A 21,999-nucleotide genomic window follows, 5' to 3' on the forward strand; every position below is an offset into this window, starting at 1 on the left:
AGAGTAAAGTTATGGTTACAAAGAATATGGGATTTCTGTTTTTTGCATATAAAGTAGACCCTGCTCTTAAGATGGTAAAGAGATTTCTAACTCTGCTCTCCAGAACCTGAAAAGCCTGGTTGTATTAAGAGTGAGTTTCCTTTCTCTGGAAGTATTCAAGCAGAAACTGCACAGCCGCTACTCCTAAACCTTTCAGAAGGAATCAGTCTATAAGGCAGCCGGTTAAATTAGCTGCCCTCTGAGGTCACTTCAAAACTGTAGGTTTCTAGAATTCTACCAATTTCTCCTTATTTTAAAATCTCAACATTTTGTCAGAGCAAAGCATCTTCTAACATGAATGCTTTGCCTAGTTGTTTTTGGAACAGGTGGAGGTATATATACATGAATATTAAAATAAAGCAAAGACATGAATAATTAGTTATTCTCTGTATTTGAATTATCTAACCATTTGAGACTAAAACACTTTTTTGGAATGGCCTATTTATGTTTTTCAAGAATATAATTTTCAAGTTAAAGTAAAAAAACTGCGATATTTGGGAGCAAGTAAATATTCAAAGTAAGCGTTTAGATCTTTGCATCTTTTGTTCACATAGAAGAAACGTATTAACACCTGCATTGTGTTCAGAGTAAGCAAAAGTAGTTGTACCTTCAGTATGTTCAGTTAAGGAATTAATTAGGAAATACCTTTAAGTTTTTGAAATTCTAAGATTTGAGAGGGTCAGGTAAAGAAGAGATTTTCAAGAAAAATGAAATAAAAAGAAGCTCTCACTGCCTGAGGTGAAGACGAAGTAGATTTAAAAAGAAAAGACATAGAAATAGAAAGTCAGGGACAAGTATAATTGGATTCTGTAATAGGATTGCAGAGGTAGATTCACATTCAAAGTCATAAGGACCCTTCTGTTTTCCCAGTTACTGGTTAGCAAAAGATATTTTATAGGGAACTCATCTGCAACTATGCACACCTTTTTAATTAATAAAGAATATCCACATCTTAGAATTTCAAAGTAAGGAAAATTGCAGACAAATTATTGGTTTCTACATAAAGATCAAAAAACTATTTTTGTTCATAAGTTCAAGAAAATTGAGAATATGCTGTTCTTATTTGTATAATGTAGCATTGAGCAAGGCATGGAATTTTTATTGTTGTTCCATCATTATTTTGAAAAGCATTTAGAGAAAATAATGCCAGCTTGATTTTCTTTCTGCAGGACCCAAATGCCAATCTTGCTCAAACTGTCATCATGCCTATATATTCAATTTGTACTTTCTTGTTGTGTTCTTGGGGTACATTATATTTCAATTGTCTTTATGATACTTCCTATATGTATTTTATCTCTTCATAAAGATAGTAAACTTCAAAAAGTCATGAGTCTTTCTTTCCATTTCCTATTTGTTCCTCCAAAATTCTCACAATACTGCTTCATTACCATTATAATATTGAAATATCTGCATTATTAACCCAACTATCATTTCATGTTTTGCATTTTCAAAAATAATCTTTAGTTAATCACACAAAGTACATCTTTAAACATGCATGTAACTGTCTATATACACATATTAAACTCATTAATGGTTAGTAAGTAGTATGATTTTGCCATTATAGCCAAAGAAAACAAAGAATAATTAATCCCTTATTACAATGAAAACTTCTCAAAGGCTGAAGCCATTTGTTTTCATCTCTTCACAGAGATCACCATAGTATGCTCAGCTATTAGCATTATTTGCTGAATTTAATCAGTGTAACTGTGTATTTAATTAATCATTTTGAGAACTATTCAGTACACTATAATTTTTAAAATGGCAAAAGTATATAGTTTATAAACCTTTCAAATCATTCCATTCATTTGATTTTCCTAATTATTTCTGTGAGTGCCAGACATAGGTCCTTAAGTATATCCTAGTTAAAAATGAAGGACATTGGTAAGTTATAAAATAGGCCTAGGGTTTTGCTTTGAGGTTATCCATAAATCTAACATTTGTGCTTATTATTTGTGTTTGCTCATCAGGAGCTATCATGAATAGATGTAATTCAGTAAATTTCCATGGTTTTTAATTACTTCCTTCTGGAATCTAAGAATTTTGAAACCTCCTTCCACTTTGTGGCATTTACATAACTATGTACTATAAAGTATATGTTAATCAAAAAATAATTTGTGCATTCTATTTAATTTGATAAATTGAATATAAGATCGATACAAATGTTTCTCTTATACCACCATAGAAGAGTGCCCAATATTTGCATTTTAAAGTACAATGTTTCCTGCCACTATTTGGATGTGTCTGCGTCTGTGTATGTTTTAAAATAAAACACTATTAAATTCTCTCTAAAAGATCTTAGTAGTTTAAACTTCAAGCATGTACATTTTAATGTTTATGTTTATTTCATTTTTTAAAATTGAAACAAACCCAAACTATACATTTTTGTTTGTGTAATTAGTCCTATTAATGAAGTTTTTGTAAGTAATTTCATATGTTCATATTAATGCTGTTCCTACTTTGCATTCCAGATCTCCTTGATCCTAACTTAATCCAGCATGCATACAAGCATAGGCTTGTGAATGTGTATGTACACACATATATATACAGGAGTTCAACAAAGGAGGCTGTCTCTATATAAACAAAAGATGTTAAGAATTCTTATTGTGTGAGGTGCTTCATTTATAAACTAACTTTAAAGGTAACATTCTTATAGAAAATTGTCTAAATAGAATTTTATTTTGCAATTTCCTTGTGCCTGCTAGTAAAATACCAATATCCTTATATATTTAACATTGGATTCATGAAAAAGAAGAAATAATAAAAGAAAAGGGCAATACTAAAAAATTCAATAATTTCTTCAAACTGAAAATATATATCTCTGCACATCAGGCTTTTTCAACAACAGATATCTGAAAATATAATCCTATTCACTCTGTCAATGAGATATTAAGAAATAGGAATGCCTAAATCACTCTAAGAATTTGAAATTCAGATTTTATATATCTCAATTTAATATTCACATAAAAATGCAAATTCAAACTGTATTTTGAGACAAATACTGGTAAATATTTTTGTGTGTTTTCACGCATGCATTTGTGAGGGTTTTGCTTTTATGTTGTGATAATATTTCATGATTTACTTCCTTGGGTCTTTAGGGGATGTATATGTGGTTGGATCATATCTTTTGGTGTATCTCAGGGCTGACACTGATTTGCTAAGTCATGTATAGTAGATATACAGTATAAAATAACTGTATTAGCAAGCTATACCAACATTTATATTCTTAACCTCTGGAGAGCAGTCACAAAGTATTACTTTTTCTTTTTTTAATTTTAGAATATTATGGGGGTACAAATGTTTTGGCTACCTGAATTTCTTTTTTACAATTTGAGTCAAAGTTATAAGTATGCCTATCACCAGATAGTGTGCATTGTACCCATTAGATGTGATTTTACCCACCCTGTCATCCCCTCTCCCACCTATTTGATTTCTGACCTTTTCAAGCATTCAGGAATAACTAAGTCATGAAGAAAGGAAACAGCCCAATTAATTAAAAGACCTATGGCTATATGCCTATTAACCACCCAAATAGAAAAACCAAAGCCAAGAATTTGGACTGCTTCATGAGTATGTCATAGAGCAATTCCAGGTTAATAAACCAAATAGTGGAAATTAGAGAACTTGTGATTCCCTAAGGACATATATTATTGACCATTTTTTCATATGCTTGCTTGCCAGTATGTATACTGTCTTTGGTGAGGTGTCTTTTTAGATTTTTGGCTAAATCTAAAAAGATTTGAATTTTTTTGAATCGGGTTGTTTATTTTCTTATTGTAGTATTTTAAGAATCCTTTGTATGTTTTGTATATGTCATTTATCTGATAGGTGTTTTTCAAATATTTTCATTTTATGAAACACATGGCTTGTCCTTTCATTCCCTTAAAAGTGTCCTTTACATAGCAGAAGTTTTTAATTTTAATGAAGCCTAATTTATCAATACAGACATGCCCCATTTTATCATACTTCACTTTATTATGCTTCACAGATGTGTTTTTTTATGAATTAAAGGTTTGTGGCAACCCTGCATTGAGCAAGTCTATCAGTGCCACTGTTTCAGCAGCATGTTTTCTCTTTATGTCTCTATGTCACATTTCGGTCATCTTTCAAACTTTACCGTTATTATTACATTTGTTATCATGATCTCTATTCAGTGATTTTTGATGTTACTGTTGTAACTGTTTGGAGGCACCATAAATCACACCCATATAAGATAATAAATAATAATAAATGTGTGTGTTCTCACTGCTCCACTGACTGGCCATTCTCCCCTCTCTCACCCTCTCCTTGGGCCTCCAATTCCCTAATACACAATAATTTTGAAATTAGGCCAATGAATAACCTTACAGTCTCTAAATGTTCAAGTGAAAGTGAAGAGTCTCACATTTCTCACTTTAGATCAAAAGCTAGATATGATTAAGCTTAATGAGGAAGGCATGTCTAAAGCCTATACAGGCCAAGCTAGGCCTCTTGCACCAAACAGATAGCCAAACTGTGAGTGCAAAGGAAAAGTTCTTTAAAGAAGCTAAAAATGCTGCTCCAGTGAAGACACTTATGATAAGAAAGCAAAACAGCCTTATTACAGACATGGAGAAAAGTTTTTGTGGTCTGGATAGAAGACCAAACGAGCCACAGCATTTCCTTAAACCAAAGCCTAAGCCACAGAAAAGCCCTAACTCTCTTCAATTTTATGAAGGCTGAGAGAGGTGAGGAAGCTGCAGAAGAAAAGTCTGACGCTAGCAGAGGTTGGTTCATGAGGTTTAAGGAAAGAAATCATCTTCATAACATAAAAGTGCAAGATGAAGCAGCAAGTGCTGATGTACAAGCTGCAGCAAGTTATCCAGAATATACAGTTAAGGTAAGTGATGAAAATGGCTGCACAAAACAGCAGATTTTCAATGTAGATGAAACAGCCTTCTATTAGAAGGAGAGGCCACCTAGGACTTTCATAACTAGAGAGTCAAAGTCAATGTCTGGCTTCAAACCTTCAAAGGACAGCCTGACTCTCCTGTTAGGGGCTAATGCCGCTGGTCACTTTAAGTTGAAGCCAATGCTCATTTACCATTTTGAAAATCCTAGGACCATTAAGAGTGCTGCTTATGGATTAACAAAGAAATTGTTTTTTTTTTTTTGAGATGGAATCCACTGCTACTCATAAAGATGCTGTGAACATTGTTGAAATGACAAAGTATTTAGAATATTCCATAAACTTAGTTCATAAAGCAGTGGTAGGATTTGAGAGGTTTAACTTCAATTTGTAAAGAAGTTCTACTGTGTATAAAATTTTATCAAACAGCATGGCATGCTATGGAGAAATCTTTCATGAAAGGAAAAGTCAAGTGATAGTGGCAAACTTCACTGTTGCTTTATGTTAAGAAATTACCATAGCCACCCCACCCTTCAGCAACCACTGCCCTGATCAGTCAGCTTCCATCAACACCAAAGCAAGATCCTCCCCAACAAAAAGATTACAACTTGCTGAAGGCTCAGATGATAATTAGCATTTTAGTAATAAAACATTTTAAATTACGGGATGTTCATTTTTTAATATGTAATGATATTACACACTTAATAGACTACAGTAGAGTAAATATACACTAGGAAAGCAAAACACTTGTGTGTCTCACTGTTTTGTGATATGTGCTTTATTGTAGTTGTCTGGAACCAAATTGAGTTATGCCTGTATTTTATTTTGTGGTGCTTTGTGCTGTAATGTTTAAAACTCTTTACCAAACCCAGATTTTCTCCTTAATTATCTTCTACAGGCTTTATAGTTTTGCATTTTACATTTAAGTCTATGATTTATTTTGAATTAGTTTTTGTGAAAAGTGTATGGATTCAAGTTTTGGTTTATTTTTGCATCAGAAGTTCCGTTGTTTCAGTATCATTCTTGGAAAAGTCTATCATTTCTTTATTAAATAGCCTTTGCCCTGGTCAAGCCCAAGTCAATTAGGGTGTGACAAAAGAGCTTCCCTTTAGGGCAGGATTTCCTTAAGGAGAACGGAAAGCTCTGAGTGCATTTCAATCATTCTTGGCAAGCCATGGAGTTCTCTGGCAGCAATTTTCCAAATGGTGAAGTACCTGGAGAAATAATGGTTGCTACTTTTGTTCAAGGAGCAGTCTATTACAAGAGGAAGAAAGGAAGGGAAGGACTATGTATACTGAATTCTGGCTCCCATACTCACTAAGCAAGTATCACTTCACTACCCTTTGGACTGAAGTGAGTAATGGTACACTTAGAGGTCAGGTATGTGCTTAAGAAAATTCTGCCCATATGGAAACCAGTGGAGTGGGGGAAAGCCTTTCTACTCTAATAACAGAGTTTAATAACTGTTAACATTACTGAGCTTTTTTAAAGCTAATGCTCACAGAGATTTCCTAATGGTCAAGGTCATACTTTGACTTCCCAACTCAGATTTACTTATGATCGATTTACCTCTCAAACTCATAGTCTGCAACCAAATGCAGATTTTGTTTTATTATTCTGCATGGAGTATTGTTTTTTCCCTTCTTAATTTCTGCTAACATTTTTAATGGGAGATTTCACCTAAAATTTTAGATATTTAGCTCCTCGTAAATCTTCAGATGGAAACATTGGCCTTATTTCCAAATGGCAATAATTGCCGGCACCTGAGTAGCAGCTGTTCTCACTAAACAATGTGATGGCTCTTCATTTTGCCAGTTTTCACCAATTAATTACCCAATGTGGTTATAATGCTCTTATACAGGATCTGTTTCATTCATTTATATATCTGTTCCCTGTAGGCATTTGGGCTTGTAATCACTGCTCTAAAGAGAACCAAGCTTTGTCACATTTAAACACTTTTATCTCATCTATGGCTGACATCTGAAACTTGTTTGAAGTAATAAGCCCAGAAGACCCTCAGCTGGGAAGTCCAACATCAAGGTGTCCATTTTAGGTTAGGGCCGGTTTGCTGAGTCATACCATTGTAGAAGACAGGAGGATGGGAGAGCATGAGAGAGAGCAAGAGAAGGCTAAACATACTTTGAAATCCATTCTCACAATAACAACATTAACCTGTTCAGGAGAGCAGAGCTCTCATAACCTAATCACCTCTTAAAATTTCCACCTCTCCACACTATTGCATTGGGGATTAAATTTTCAACACATGAACTTTGGGGACTCATTCAAATCATCACACCATCCCATATGCCTAGTCCATTTCTTTAATAACCTACCCCTTTTTCCTGATTTTTATTCTGAGTTTGGCCTCCAAACCCATTTGTGCCTGTATGCTATATCAGCGAGGCCTTGAATCTCATATATATAATTTGTGTTTAAATCTCTGAGTCAGCTTAGTTGGGACTCTTAGAACCAGAATGTCTAAAGATGAAGGCTGCTATGCCTCTATTTTCCAAATAGATCCAGGGATATCTCTCCCTGCCCCTGCCTAGACATGATGTGAGCTTACGCCACGCTTATTTCAGCTATAATGTACCTTCTAGTTCTAAGGCAGAGGTAGAAGAAAAGGATTGTATGTCAAAAAAGCTGATCATCTTGCCAAAAATAGAAGAGCCAGAGCAGATGGGAAGCCAGAGAAATAAAGTCTAAATGAGAATAAGAAATTTCTGGCACTTACTAATAATCAGGAACTTTTAATAAGCATAAAATTATTCTGGCAGAGGAAAGTTATGTGTTTAAATTGGGGCCTTTTCATTATGGCTAATACCCGGAAAAAGAGACAAGAGCAGACTTATCCATGAGAGTACCAGATTATCTTAAAATTAAATTTTTAATCTTTTCTACATTGGAACAGATCCTTTCTTTTTTTCTTTTTATAAGGATAATGATCACTTCGTTTGTACAGTTTCTTCCAATAATGCTTATTTTATATTAACCCTTAAGTGAAACTTGCCTTCGGTTACTGAGTTTCCTCTTGAACATTTGTTGAACTTAAGATGACATTTGTATGAATTTTCTCCAAAATTCTTTTTAATAAAGAAGGTGTCACAAGGGGGCATTGCTGGAGGTATTGACTCAGTAATCTTTGAAGTCCCTTTAGGCTCTGGCTCTTGGTAAACATAACATTTCTCAACATATAGAAGAGACTCCTCTTAATAATGCTGTAAAATAAAACTACTTTCTTATGTATCAAGAGAAACAAGGGTTGAGGAGTGGTAAAAAGAGCATTTTTTCTAACCCTATAAGAAAGTTAAATCATACAATAGCATTTTTTTCCCAAGTAAGGACACTGGGTGAGGGTCAGAGGCAAGAGGTGTCAGGGCTAAAATGCCTGGGGCTACAGGGAGGATCCTCTCACTAGCACAGCACCCAGAGTGCCAGGAAGGCCTCAAGAGAAGGCTCCTGCCATGTTTTGGACCTAGAGGCTGGGAGGAAGAAGCAGGGAATGGGTAAGGAGTGGAAAAGTACTGCCTAGGGTAGGAATGTAGACAAGCACTAAGGGCCTGCGTCCTTGACTGTAACTCCCTCTAGACAATACAACGCTGTGTACCAAATCTGGCGTGTGGAGAGGGCTTTCTTGTGCGGCATGTCCAGCTAACTCTTTCAAGACAAACCATTCTTTTCCATCTCTGTGCTTTTGCTCATGTTGTTCCTTTTGCTCAGAAACCCCATTGTCTTCTCCTTCAGAATCTGTCTCCTTCTTATGCATTTTTCAGACTCATATTTATCCCACAATGGGGATCCAGTTTCAAAGGCAATTTGGAGGGGACACATTCAAACCATAGCGAGTGTGTAGCACCTGTGTACATTATTGTGGCTCCTCTTCTTGCTTCAGTACTTGGATTTATAGTCAGGCCAGGATACTGCAGATGGCAAAATTATATGGGAAACATGTAGTTCCCTGAGAATTACTGGGCTTTAAAACCAGTGAACTATTTATTTCAAATGCCACATAATAACTGTGTGTGAACCACCTTAGGCTGTAGATAGTCTTACTAAGTCTGCTGTAACAGGAACATGACCTGCAGTACACATTGAATAGATGTTACTCTTTATTTCATGTTAAAGACTTACAAATACAATGTAAAAGAAAATCCGTTCTTGAAAAATAACCCGGGATCCCAATTAGATCACAAACATCAAAACAGAAACAAGCAAAATTTAGTTTACTGGCATTGCTATTTTAACAGGTTCTTGGAGTCCTTTGGTAAACTATTACAATCTTTACTCAATGCAGATTTCCAGGAAAGTACAAACAAACCAGAACAAATTTATTTTCTCCCTTAGGACAAAGCAAACTTGGAGGAACATATTTGTCTGTTTGTGTCTCTGTATTGTAGGTTTGAACTAAGGGTGGTAAAAACAAATGTAAAAGTGGTTTCCTATGCTTCATGAGGCTTGCTGATAAATTCTCACGATAGATTTCTTCCTTTGGTTAATAACAATGTGTCCATCACCTTTAAGAATTAAGGGCCTTTTCTCTTTCATTGCTTTTCTTGCCAACTCTTATCACAAGTAAATAGTTAGGATTAAACATTTATAATTGTGTTGAAAAAAATCATAACAATAATTCTCAAGGTTAATTAGAGTAAGCACTTTATGAGTGATTTTTAAATGAATACTGACAATCTCTGTAGGATGTTATAGTTTACAATATATAATTATATATTATCACACTTGATCCTATCAAAATTCTTTGTCAGGCAAGGCAGTCATTTTACAGAGAAGTTTATAAAAGTTCCAGAAATTGTTTCATAAAAGTTCCAGAAATTGCTTGATGAACAAAAAACAGGATCAGTCCCATGTTCATGACTTCTCACTCCAAGTCCTGTACTTGTTGCTCTGAATTCTCTATCTTTTCATAAATTAATAGACTACTGATGCTTTACCTAAATAAGAGCAAGGGCTAAATAAATTATTTGGGTCACATGGAGTGGGCTGTTCTGGTCATATATGACTTCTTTGTATCATGAAAAGGCATAACATGGAAATTTTTCTGAGTTCTTTGTTCTACAACTGACAGCTGAGACATAAAAATAATACAAACAGTGCCAGTGACAACTTTGATGGCAATGATGGCTAAAAATGATTGCTTACAATACGACAGGCACTGTTAAAGTGCTGTATATGTCTTAAACTTACTTAATCCTCATTACAATCTTATGAGATGGGTGCTATTATTATACTCATTTTACAGAGGAGGACTATGAAAACCAGAGAGGTTAAGTCACTCCCTAAAGTCAAGAGCTAAAAAAAAAAAAAAGGAACCAAACAATCAGGCAGCAACAAATATGTATGTTGATAGACTCTAGTTAAGTCTTTGTAACACTGCCACTTTTGCAACCTCAGGTGCATGTTGAATTTGTGTCAGAACTTAGAAAGAACTATTCTTCCTGAGGTTATATTACTAGAAACACGATTTCACTAATCTCATAGTTCTGTGGTACCCAGTAAAATCCTGAACAAAAAACCACCAAATGGATGATATTTTCCACACTCATTTGGATGCTTCATTAGATGGTACCATATATCCAAATGAAATCTGATTTTTTTTTTAAATAAGCAAGACCACAGGTGGGCCTTAGTCAGTCAGGAAGCAATTCTGAGCTTTTACCTACCTGGGAGACTCCACACTTCAGGTTGTAAAGCCACATTCCTCAGCTGCAAATGTTTTCAGGCAAGAGGAAAGTGGATGGGCAAAGATTGTCACCTCAGTCAAGCTTTGGAAACCAACTATGCTGACCTCAAACACTCAGCATCCACTTTAAAAGCCAAATATTACTTATCTTCTATATTTCCAGGTGCCATTCTGGACAGAAGCCAGGAAGGCATTAGGAAACTGAAACTCTTTAGGATTAAAACATTTTCCTGTTTGAGACTCACTATTACATAAAAAAAACTGTTTAAATTGCCCATTTTGAACACGATAGCACCAAAAATTGAATTCCCACCCTTTTAATGGTCTTGTGAGGACTTGAGACAGAGGCTTAATTAGCCTAAAACAAAATGAAGACCCTTTGTTTTCACTGAACACACACACTGTGGTCTGAGTAAATTTGTTTAAATATTTATAAAACTCATGGGGCCAGTTGACGGCTGATGTTGAACTATGCCTCTGCCTGCCATCGTCTAAAACTAGCAATCTCCTAAATTCACATCTGGGAATGATACCAATCGGATATCAGACTGGGGGGAGGGGGGAGGGGAGGGGTGTATGCCTACATGATGAGTGCGTTGCGCACCGTCTGGGGAATGGTCACGCTTGAAGGTGCTGACTCGGGGAGGGGGGTGCGAGGAGATGGGTATATACCTACATGACGAGTGTAATGTGCACTGTCTGGGGAATGGACACACCTGGAGCTCTGACTTGGGGGGACAGGCGGTACATGGGCAACGTATGTAACCTGAACTTTTGTACCCCCCATAATAAGCTGAAATAAAAAAAAACAAACACAAAACTAGAGAACTAATGTTTAATAAACACGCCCATTTGTGTCAGGAGAAAACTGACATTGATTAAAAAAAAAATAATAAATAAAACTAGCAATCTCCTTTTCTATGCCCATACCCTGTCTGTCCTGTACCGGTCTGTGCACATGTCACCTCACTGCCCAATTTACCTAACCTCCTATTGTCACAATCTGAAGCTTCCATCAGTTCATAACTTTAACCTCACACCTAATCTTCCTGTCCTCCCTCTCTCCTCCCTTCTCTCTTCTTTTTCCTCTTTTCTATTCAAGTCAGTTAATTCTGTATTTGTCACCGCAATTGCAGTCAGAGATTATTCAGCAGAGATTATTTTTATTGAAAAAAGAAACAACTGAAGCCAGAGAAATAAGTGAGAGAGTGAGCTGAATATCAGAAGAAGAAAAGTAAACTTTCTGCAGTGCAGCCTCAGAAGAAGAGGAGACAAAAATTCCGGGACTGAGATGTTGAAGAGAGAGTCGAAGGAGGCAGGTCAGGAGATCTTGCTGGAGTTTGAAGTGCTCCAATGTGAAGCCTTAATAAATAGTTAAAAGTGGAGATTTCCTCTTTAGTTAAAGAAAAGCCAAGGGTATCAATAAAAGGCTGCCCAATAAATTTTCCATAAAGAGTTCCAAATTATTCTGCAATTTGCAGCATTCACAGCCAGGACGAGAGTCTCTTCTAAGTAGCTGGCCTCAATTAAATCATGCTTTCATAAGTGTATGTGTATGGCACTGTCAGGAGATCTGGTTCTTTTTACCCCACACATATTGTTACTGAATAAATCCTGTTTACCCAGATGTCTTATTCTGCCGAGTATAAATAGTGTCTGAGTAACTCCCTGCTCTATGTCCCCCATATCTGGAGCTGCTCCAGTTGCTTTGCCAACCTGCTTTAGCTCCTAAAGAGAAATCTTCAAGTGGCCAGTTATGCACACTGCACTCTGCTGGTGGGTTCTGCTAAAGACAAAATGCGCCCGACAGGATGAGATGGCAGAAGCTAATATTACTCTGTTAACTATTGCCAGCAAAAGGGGAGAGAGCACAAGACTAGTTTGGACACCCAGCTCCCCAGAGAGTTTTTAAGAGGCTGGAGAGTTTTTAAGAGCTGGACTGGGGAGATCCTAGACCATCTGGGTTTGCTAATTGGCCTTACCCAAAGGAAAAGTAAACTTTGTCTTATATTCATTATAGGACTTAGTTCTATATCTTAGAACAAAGCAAGTCCCTCATGAGGCTCCTGCCCTCCCATTGGAACGAGGAGCTAGAGACACTATCTTTCTTGCTGTATACATTTCAAAACAAGCAATAGGATGGGAGAAGATTTACATAAATCTGAAAAGGACAGAAAAAATTGCAATTATAAGTTTTCTAAAGTAACTACTTTAGGACAAGGGAGATCATGAGCCTAGAGTCTGGAAGAAACCAGTCTAAAGCATAGTCAAGATGAGGGGAATGCTAGGTCCGTTTTGGTCGGGCCACGGTCACGGTCATTGCTATGACATCAGTAGCTCTGAGTGGCCCAGGAAGTAGCCATTAGTGCTGCCTGCTTTGTTGCTTTCCTCAACATTCTGCTGCCTTTGCTGCCACTGTCACCAGTGTCCCATCAATACTGACTCCATTCAGTTGTCAGATGATTATTTAACTGCTAACTTTTTTCAATGCACTATCCTAAACACCGGGAGTCACAGGTGGCCCTCACGCTGACAGAACGTGGCAATTTCCTGCCTGCAAACGCTCACTTTCATGTCCACCATGAACAAAGCTACTTCCTGGAAAGAACAGAAACCTCTTTCTCTTTTCTTCCTTTTCCATAAAGGCAAAATCGCAACAAAACCATAAAAAACTTCAAAAACTTAAAAATGAAATAAAATGTGACAGAGCAATATTACTATCTTCTCCTCCTTGGGGAAGTTATATACTCATACTATGGTGGTCCAGGCCATATAATGATAAAGTAATAGTAGAGGCCTTTGGAAAGACACAAGAAATAAATTTTTTTTTTTTTTTTGACATAACAAATAGAGATAAAATATTGTGCTAAATTACAACATTGGAAATGCTTGTTTTTGCAGTAAATTGTTCTCAGTCTAGGGACCATCTTTTCTGAATTCTTTACCCTCATTTTCCGGCTGAGATACTCTCCATCACTCAATACCTACAAGCAGTTTTAAGGGGAAACCATACGAAACAGAATGCCTGCAGAAGGGGCAGAGTCTAAGAGAAAAGAGGATGCTGTAGGGAAGACGGAGATGCCAAGAGATAAGGAACCAGAAGAGATGAGCAAAGGGAAGCCAAAGAAGCAACTCTCTCATGTCTCTCCACTGTGGATTTGCTGACATGAACCCACTGGAGTAAATCAATACTTGGTTTGTCCCATTTTCTGGGTTCAATGTAAGAGTCTTCAAAAAAGGGCTATACTTTCTGACATTTCTGAATATTAAAGGCAGAACAGTCTCTAATTAATGATGAAAAGGAGGGAGAGGAAGTAAGAAAGAAATAGACAAAGGACAGATGGGAAATTATTTGTAGGACTCCCTTTTTATCAAATGACAAATCAAAGGTCATTTGTCCACACCAGTAGTGTTTCATTACCCTCAAAAATCTAAGTTTGGTATCAAATTCACTGAATATCTCACTGCAAGTCTTTGAGGTAGATAGAATTATTATCTCATTTTCTAGAAGCAGAATTTTAAGCCCAGAGAAAGAGAGACATTTGTCTCAAATGTCTCACAACTGGTGAGTAGTGAAGGCAGAAATCAAGAGCAGACCCTCTACTCATACTCCTTCATTAACACTAAGCACCACTATTTCACTGGGCACTACTTTTCTACATTGAAATGGTGCATGGTATAACATGAGGAAGATTAGCTAATCCTAACATTATTTAGGGCTATAATTCTAAAGGACCTCTTTAATCATATCCCTTTTCACTTCACCATTTCTCTCCGGAACCAAATTCAAGGTAGTAAAATAATGATGGTAATAATACAGAAGATTTTTGCATATAAATATATAGTTTTATATATTTTAAGTATATAAATAAAAACTGTAAGTAGTTTTTATGGAAGGAGCCAAAGGTGGGGGAACAGGTTAGAATGAAGAGAAGAAAGAGATAATCTGAAGAAATAATGATCCATAGATGCCAGGAGAATATTATACATAAGCACAAACTCATAGGGGAGAGATAAATGCCAATCTAAGAAGGGATACCTTCACTCTGAGAATGAAATAACAGAAGCTGAGGATAAATGCTGTTGTATTTAATTATAACAATATCCCCAAAAAGTTCAATTTTATACAGGTTTACTGATGTCCAAAACAGTAAATGTCTTACTATTAATTTTTTTCATACATGAACTTCAAAATACTATCAACTGCATTTGTGGCTAGGCAAATTAAACTTCTTGAATTTTTATAAGAAACCGAAGTTTTATATAATATTTACTATTTGCAGGTATTTGAAAAATTAAAATATTGTGTATTATCTTTAATATGTGTGTATTGTGTGTATTTGTACAATAAACACTATGGGAATTAAGTTAAATTCTAAATTGTCATTGAAGTAGTGAAAATTGAAAATATAAAGCTATTTCATGTGACCTTAACACAGATATTCAGTATATAATGTTATACAAATTTAGAGTTAGTAATATACATCTAGCTCTAGAATTTACCATGTTACATCTCTGGTGTAAACTGTATTTACTCTTCTGACAAAAATCTGATAATGAAAGTGTAAGTGTTTAGAGTTGGAAAAAAAATTGGGGAATTTTCTAAAATAAAAAAAAAGTTGGTAACTTTTAAAGATATACCTAAGGAATGATAGTTAACTTTGATATATAGGCATTCACCTTGTTAGGAAAACAAATCAGCTATTACTTTAGAAATTAAGTTCACATTCTTCTTTGCTCAAAAGTAAATGGGATGACATAGAATAAATATTTTATGCATTATAAGATCAAAATATTCCATTTTATTCCATTAATAATGCACAATAATCATGTTTTTGTATTTAAAGTAACAGTAAATTTGGAAACAAGAGACAGAAACTTAAAATTCTGAGTAATAACATTTCTGCAAAATAGTCATTATCAGGAAAATCATTGTGAATTTGTTCATGACTCTACGAGATAAGACAGCATCAAATAAGGTGCTATTCAGCTTTGACTTTAATCTCAAGACCTCCATGATTTAAAAAAAGGCAAATAGAAAATGAAACTATTGAGAAGACTCTTTCCCCCAAATGTATAAAGTGAAGCTAAAATGCATATTTATTTTAATTTAGCAAGAGGGAAAATGCTTGTCAATCAGATATAAAGTGAAACGATTGCTTAGAGAAGTGATAATAAATTCTGTCATGAAAGCAAAAGTGAATTATATTTAGTCATGTAGAACAATAAGATATTTTCATTAATTCTTTCATGCCTTCTTACACTGAAAGCATTCATTTTATATTAATATATGTTTTATTTTTGTCTTTTTTTTCAAAATTATTAGTTTCAGATCAGAACACTATTCTTATTTCTGTTTTTGAGCTATCCTTTATACAGGAAACACACTGGCCAACGTTCTAGAATTTAAGCTATTTCTAAGTCTCTAAGCACATCGCTCTCTGCAGATAAATATCTCGCTGCTACTGCATACTTTATATTTGCACCTCTATTATGAGTCAGGATATTTTAAAGAAAATAAAGCTATTGGATTCATAAGTAATACATCTATTAGAATAATGTATAGAGAAGAAAGTAGTTGATAAACTGAAAAAGCAAAACTACATATTCTGATACTCTCAGGAAGCTAATAATGAGAACTGCAAACCATTTCTTTCCCAAGCAGATTGCTTATTTATGGGACTTAGAAAAATATTTTTAACTGAGCCCCAAGTCTCATTTTCGAAACTGAATACCTAGATTAACTCATCATGGAAATCACATTTCTATTTCTAATTAGCAGGAAATCTGCCAGTTTCTAGGTTAGTCTGGTGGGACTTGTCAAAAAGTCAACAGAGTTAATTCATGTAGAACCGAAGCTGAAGACAACTGGACATTTCTGGTATGTATTACTGTAAACATACACAACAACTTATTGTTTATGTCCTTAGGTTCCCTTTGATAAACAAGGGAGTATAAGATTTTACTAATCTGAATACTCAAAAACCCTGTCATTTTAGGACATTATATGGTAAGATGATATATATACTATATTCATCATATTGTCATCGTGAAGGGTTTCTATTTTTATTTTTATTTTTTCTTTCTTTTTCGTGAAGTGTTTCTAAAGAAAAACTCTGACTAAGGACAATTGGAACAAAATTTGGACTACACATTACAGTTGTCCTTTTTCATCCTAAATCTCTAAAAGGACAAAACATTATCTTTAATTAATAAATCTATAACCTGGTGAATCCTTGAAAGTAGAATAACTACAAGTACTCTTTGAAAGATACTGGGCTATGAAATCTGACTGCAGAAGAAACCATAATACAAAATATTTTCAGGAAACCAGTGAGAGAAGGCAGGTGCCCCTCTAGGTACAAGCTAAGCATGACATGTTAGATGCTGAGAACATAAAGAGGCTGGGTGGACCTGCTTCACCTTTCTACTTCTTCTCTCCCTTAGACCAGGGCAATAAGGAAGACCTTGGCACCAAGCGCAGGGTCAGAGGCAAGATAGTGCCCTGTGGACTTCAAGAGGAATGGGGAAAACATATTTATTGCTATTTTTTGCCCTTTTTTCCCCCATGTTTTAGAATCAACTCACCACTTAACAATTAAAAAAAAAACTTTTAGAATTTTGGTTGGGCTGTATTAAATTTAAAAATAAATTTAGGGAGAATTTACATATTTAAAATTTGAAGCCTTCTAATTCATTAATAAGGGGTAGCCCTACCTTAATTTGGGCTCTTTTAATTTCTTTCAAAAATGTTTTGTAATTTTTACATCATCTATTAGATTTATTCCTAAATCCTTGGTATTTTTGATAAAACTGAAAATGGTTATTAAAATTTAATCTCGTTACTTTTTTATTGCTGGTATATCAAAATAGAATTGATTTTTGCATAATGATCATTTTTTCCAATGAACTTGCTAAATTCACATTCATTCTAAGAATTTCTTGCAGATTCATTTGGCTATTTGCACAAAAATAAACTTTACTAATTCTTATTCCTTTATTTCTTTTCCTTGTTTCATTACACTGCCCATTTTGGTGCAATGTTGAAGAGAAGTGATAATATTAAGGACTTTCGCTTATGTGTTTTTGGCAGATATTGGTCTTTACTTTTTCTTTCTTTTGACACTTTGCTATATTTATTCTGACTTCCTAATATAAGGTAGAAAGCATTCTCTCTCTTTCTATTCTCCAAATATTTTCTGTAAAACCAGAATTATTTTGGCCTTAAATATTTAGACTATTGTTCACCTTGGCAAAATGTTTTCTATAGAAGAATAATTACATAATTATTCTTATCCTTAAATGAATTAGTACACATCCTTTGAAATGATGTACTATGTTCACATTTATCATACATATATCAATATAGTTGAATGGGAAAAGCTGTTTACAGAAATAATATTGTATAATGTATACTGAGAAAGATCTGAAGCAATGCCATGATTTTCTCTAGGGAGTAGGATGAATGGGTTGGGAGAATTTTGAGTCATATCCATATATTGTAAACACTTTAGTTTTAATCATTTGTCAACTGTGATTTAAAATGGCACAAATATGAACTCTTCCATCTACTCAAGGATGGGGAAGAAAGAAAAGAGGAAGAAAGAAAAATCCACACAAAATGGCTGAACACTGATCTCTGTTCTTTGCAGCAAGTACATTATTGGCTTGATATTGGTGTAAGCGCTTAGAGACTGTTCCCTGAGCAGACTCGATGGTGTGGTGTTCCAACAGAGTTGTCTGCTGTTTTGTGAGCAGAAGTTGTTAATGCCTGCAAATTGATGCTATTCTCCAGTCTCGGGTTATAAAGGGAAAGCAGATGTTCATGTGCAACTAACCCAAACACATTGAGAAAGGCTACAGACATTTTCCCATTTCAATTACCATAATTTAATGTCTAGAATACATGCCCAAAAGCTTTTCATGGCAGAGGATCAGCACATCCCATGCAATGCAAACCAAGTCCCCAAACTCTTCTGTATGCATTGCTCATTTTCAGAGATGAAATCATTATACTGACGATGAGTTCAAACTGTTCTGAAGTGCTTTTGTTGGTGTGTTTTCACATATTACAAAGGTTTGTTTCCCAGTAGTTTTCATTATAGTTTCTGTAGAAGAGTTGTTTACTTTCTTGCATTTTTATACCATGATTGTGTGTGTGTGTGTGTATGTGATTGCAATTACTGTGCTAAATTAGCTAGACCATTTCTCAATATAACAATCATGTCTTGTTACCTATGATTCTCTTTACTGAAAGTTATTAAATGGCTGAGATACATTGTTTTGGAGCTTGTAAAATGATTAACATCTTAAATATGAGCCTCTTAATACAAATGGCAAAATATTTGATTTTTCAAAAATAAATTAAACAAAAAGATCATTTTGTTAAAGTAGAAACATGAATGGGGGTTACATTATGAGCACATTATAAAATATTACAACATAGAAATGTTCATGCAAAAAAAGAAATGGAATAATGAATGCAATCCTGCTTTGTTTATACACTTACACATATGCATATATAAATCAAAAGATACTACCAACATAAATATGACTGCATTAGTCATTTATTATTGGTGGAGATTATAAAAGGTTTGTATTTTCTTCCTTTTTGGCACCTGTATTTTATAATATTTTTATTATTTCTCATTAACAAGAATTCTAAGTACCTAATATGATATGAAAAATATGCTATGAAGTAAAATTTAAAGAAACATAAAATTTAGGCAAACTCTTGATACTCCTTCCCTAATACCTCAAACTGTAAGATGGCTGATATTTTACATTTGGAAAATATATTTATTTATCTTCACAAATATATTCCTATATAATCATATATAATATATTCATTGCCAAAATTACCCCTGAAAATCTTACCTCCATAAGAAGGAAATTATTTGGATTTTGTCATGTGTCTTTCACACAGTTTTATTTGTTATCATTAGAAAACCTAAGTGAATTAAAGAGAAAGGCATTCACAAGGAAAATAACTGAACATCACAAATTAAAAAGTAAGTCTTCTGTCTCTGACCTTGAGTTCTTTAATCCTTATCCTTATCCTCATTAACAATGTTACCTATCTGTAATGTATTCTGCTAGTCAGATTCTATTATAAGTAGCTTATAAGATTCTATTATAAGTACACATATGTGTACATGTGTGTGTCTGTGAGTTGAATGAGTATTTATAAAAGACAACTTTCCTTTACATAAATGGAAGCATTATATATAGTGTTCTCCACTGTTCTTTAATCACTAAAATTTTACCTTTTAATTTTTTCATGCCTTCAAATGACCCATATTATTTTTAAATTATTGCATACTGTTCTACTATGTGACTCTGGAATAATGTATTTGTGTCCCCATATTGCTAGAAATTTTTGTTATTTATTTCCAGTATTATACACTACAAAATTTGATCAGATGAATATTTGCTGTCCATGCATGTAACTATATTTATTGTATATATTTTGGAAGGGAAATTTGTGAGTCAAACAGGATAAGTTAAAAAAAGTAATTGATGTATAGTGCTAAATTGTTCTTGATACATTTTAAGCAATATATATCAATATATTACTGTGATATTTCCCATATTTTTGCTAACAGAATGTATCTGTTTAATTTCTAAACAAATATTTATAATCAATTGTGATTTTAATTTGTCCTTCTGTAACCTTCAGAAATTTATCATCCTTTCATTTGTTAATAGTCATTTGCCTGTTTTTGTGCATGTGTATAGCGAGTAGCCTGTTCATGTCCTCTGCTCAATTTTATATTAGTTTCTTTGATTTATTTTTTTCTCACAAGCTGTAAGAAATCTTTATGTACTAAGGAAATTAGTCTTTTGTGAGCCATATTCTTAGGAGATATTTATTCCTGGTTTTATTATTCATTTATCTTTGACTTGGTTTATTGAATTGAGCCTAGATTTCTTTCAAAGGAAGAATTTATTAAGCCAGCCGCTATCAGAAGTGGTGTTAGTTAAGAGAGTCTTCAGCTTACAGCCCCTTCAGGGATTACCTCAGCTTCAAATTACTTGCTCTCTGCGAGTCAAGTCTTTCTGGAGTGGCCAATATCCAGTGAAACCTTCAGGCTGGGCTATGTCAGATCCAGTATTTTGGTGCAATAGGAGACATCTCTGATGGGCCATTTTATCTAGAAAGGTGCTCATCGGCTCATCTGAGATTGCCATTGGGCTTGCATTGCAGTTTTAACTTCTCTCTTTGCCCTGCTTTCTTACCTTTCCTTTAACAGAGGTTGATCTGAAGGACACTCCTTAACGAATATCATGCACACTAAATTCTGAATCCAAGTCTGCTTCCCAAAGTGCTCAACTTGTGCCTCTTACCACAGATAGCATTTATAGGTATAGTTGAGACTCCCTTTATATTCTACCTTAATCCTATATATGCCTCATCCAGAGGTAAATTCATTTCCTCATTTTTGGAGAAACTCAATATCTCTCTCTCTCTTTCTCTCTCTCTCTCTCTCTATATATATATATGTAAATGTAGAGTATTATTTTGGAAGTTTTAATTTTCTAGGAACAGTGTCAATGTACATTGCTATTAATTTCTTCCACTCAATTTTTTTTATATTCAACTATTTTGATAGAAATGATTCTAGTTCATTCATTTTATCTGCTAGATGGTATTATATCATATAAATATATCTCCTGCTATGGACTTTTACATTATTTTCTATTTTTTACAATCAGAAATATTTTCCTCATGCATGTGTGCATGAGTTTCTCTGTAGTATATTTGACTAGGAGAGGAAATGCTGGTTCAAAGGGAATGGGCATCTTCAACATTACCAGAGAATTTCAAATTTCTCAAAAACAAGATTTCATAAATGTTCAAATTTTAAAACATGTTCTCCAAATAGTTCTTTGGCTATTTATGAGCTAGGTGGTTAGATGGAAAAAATAACCTTTCATTAAGTTAGATGCCAATTGTATAGCAGGTAGACAATTCTGTGACATTAGCTCTATTAATGGCATTGCCCTCCCTTCTAGTCCCTGAGGTAAGATATCTATGAGCCACCTTTGGAAGGCTCCTATTGTTTTAAAATGAATCTTCTAATAAGAGCTTCCTTTTCTCTATTAACTTCTGTAATGGCTAATTTTATGTGTCAGTTTGACTGGGTTAAGGACTTCCTAGATATTTGGTAAAACATTATTCCTGGTGTGTTTGTGAGAGTATTTCTGGAGGAGCAGAGCATGTGGATCAGTAGACTGAGTAAAGGAGATCCACCTTCACCAAGGTGGGCAGGAATCATCCAGTTCTTTAGGCCCCAAATAGAACAAAAAGGCAGGGGAGGGGTGAATTCTCTGTCTCTCCTTGAGCAGAGATATCCATCTTCTCCCGCCCTTGGACATTTGGACATCAGAGTGCTTGGTT

Source organism: Eulemur rufifrons, chromosome 28 (genome assembly GCF_041146395.1).
Source record: "Eulemur rufifrons isolate Redbay chromosome 28, OSU_ERuf_1, whole genome shotgun sequence".
NCBI lineage: Eukaryota > Metazoa > Chordata > Mammalia > Primates > Lemuridae > Eulemur > Eulemur rufifrons.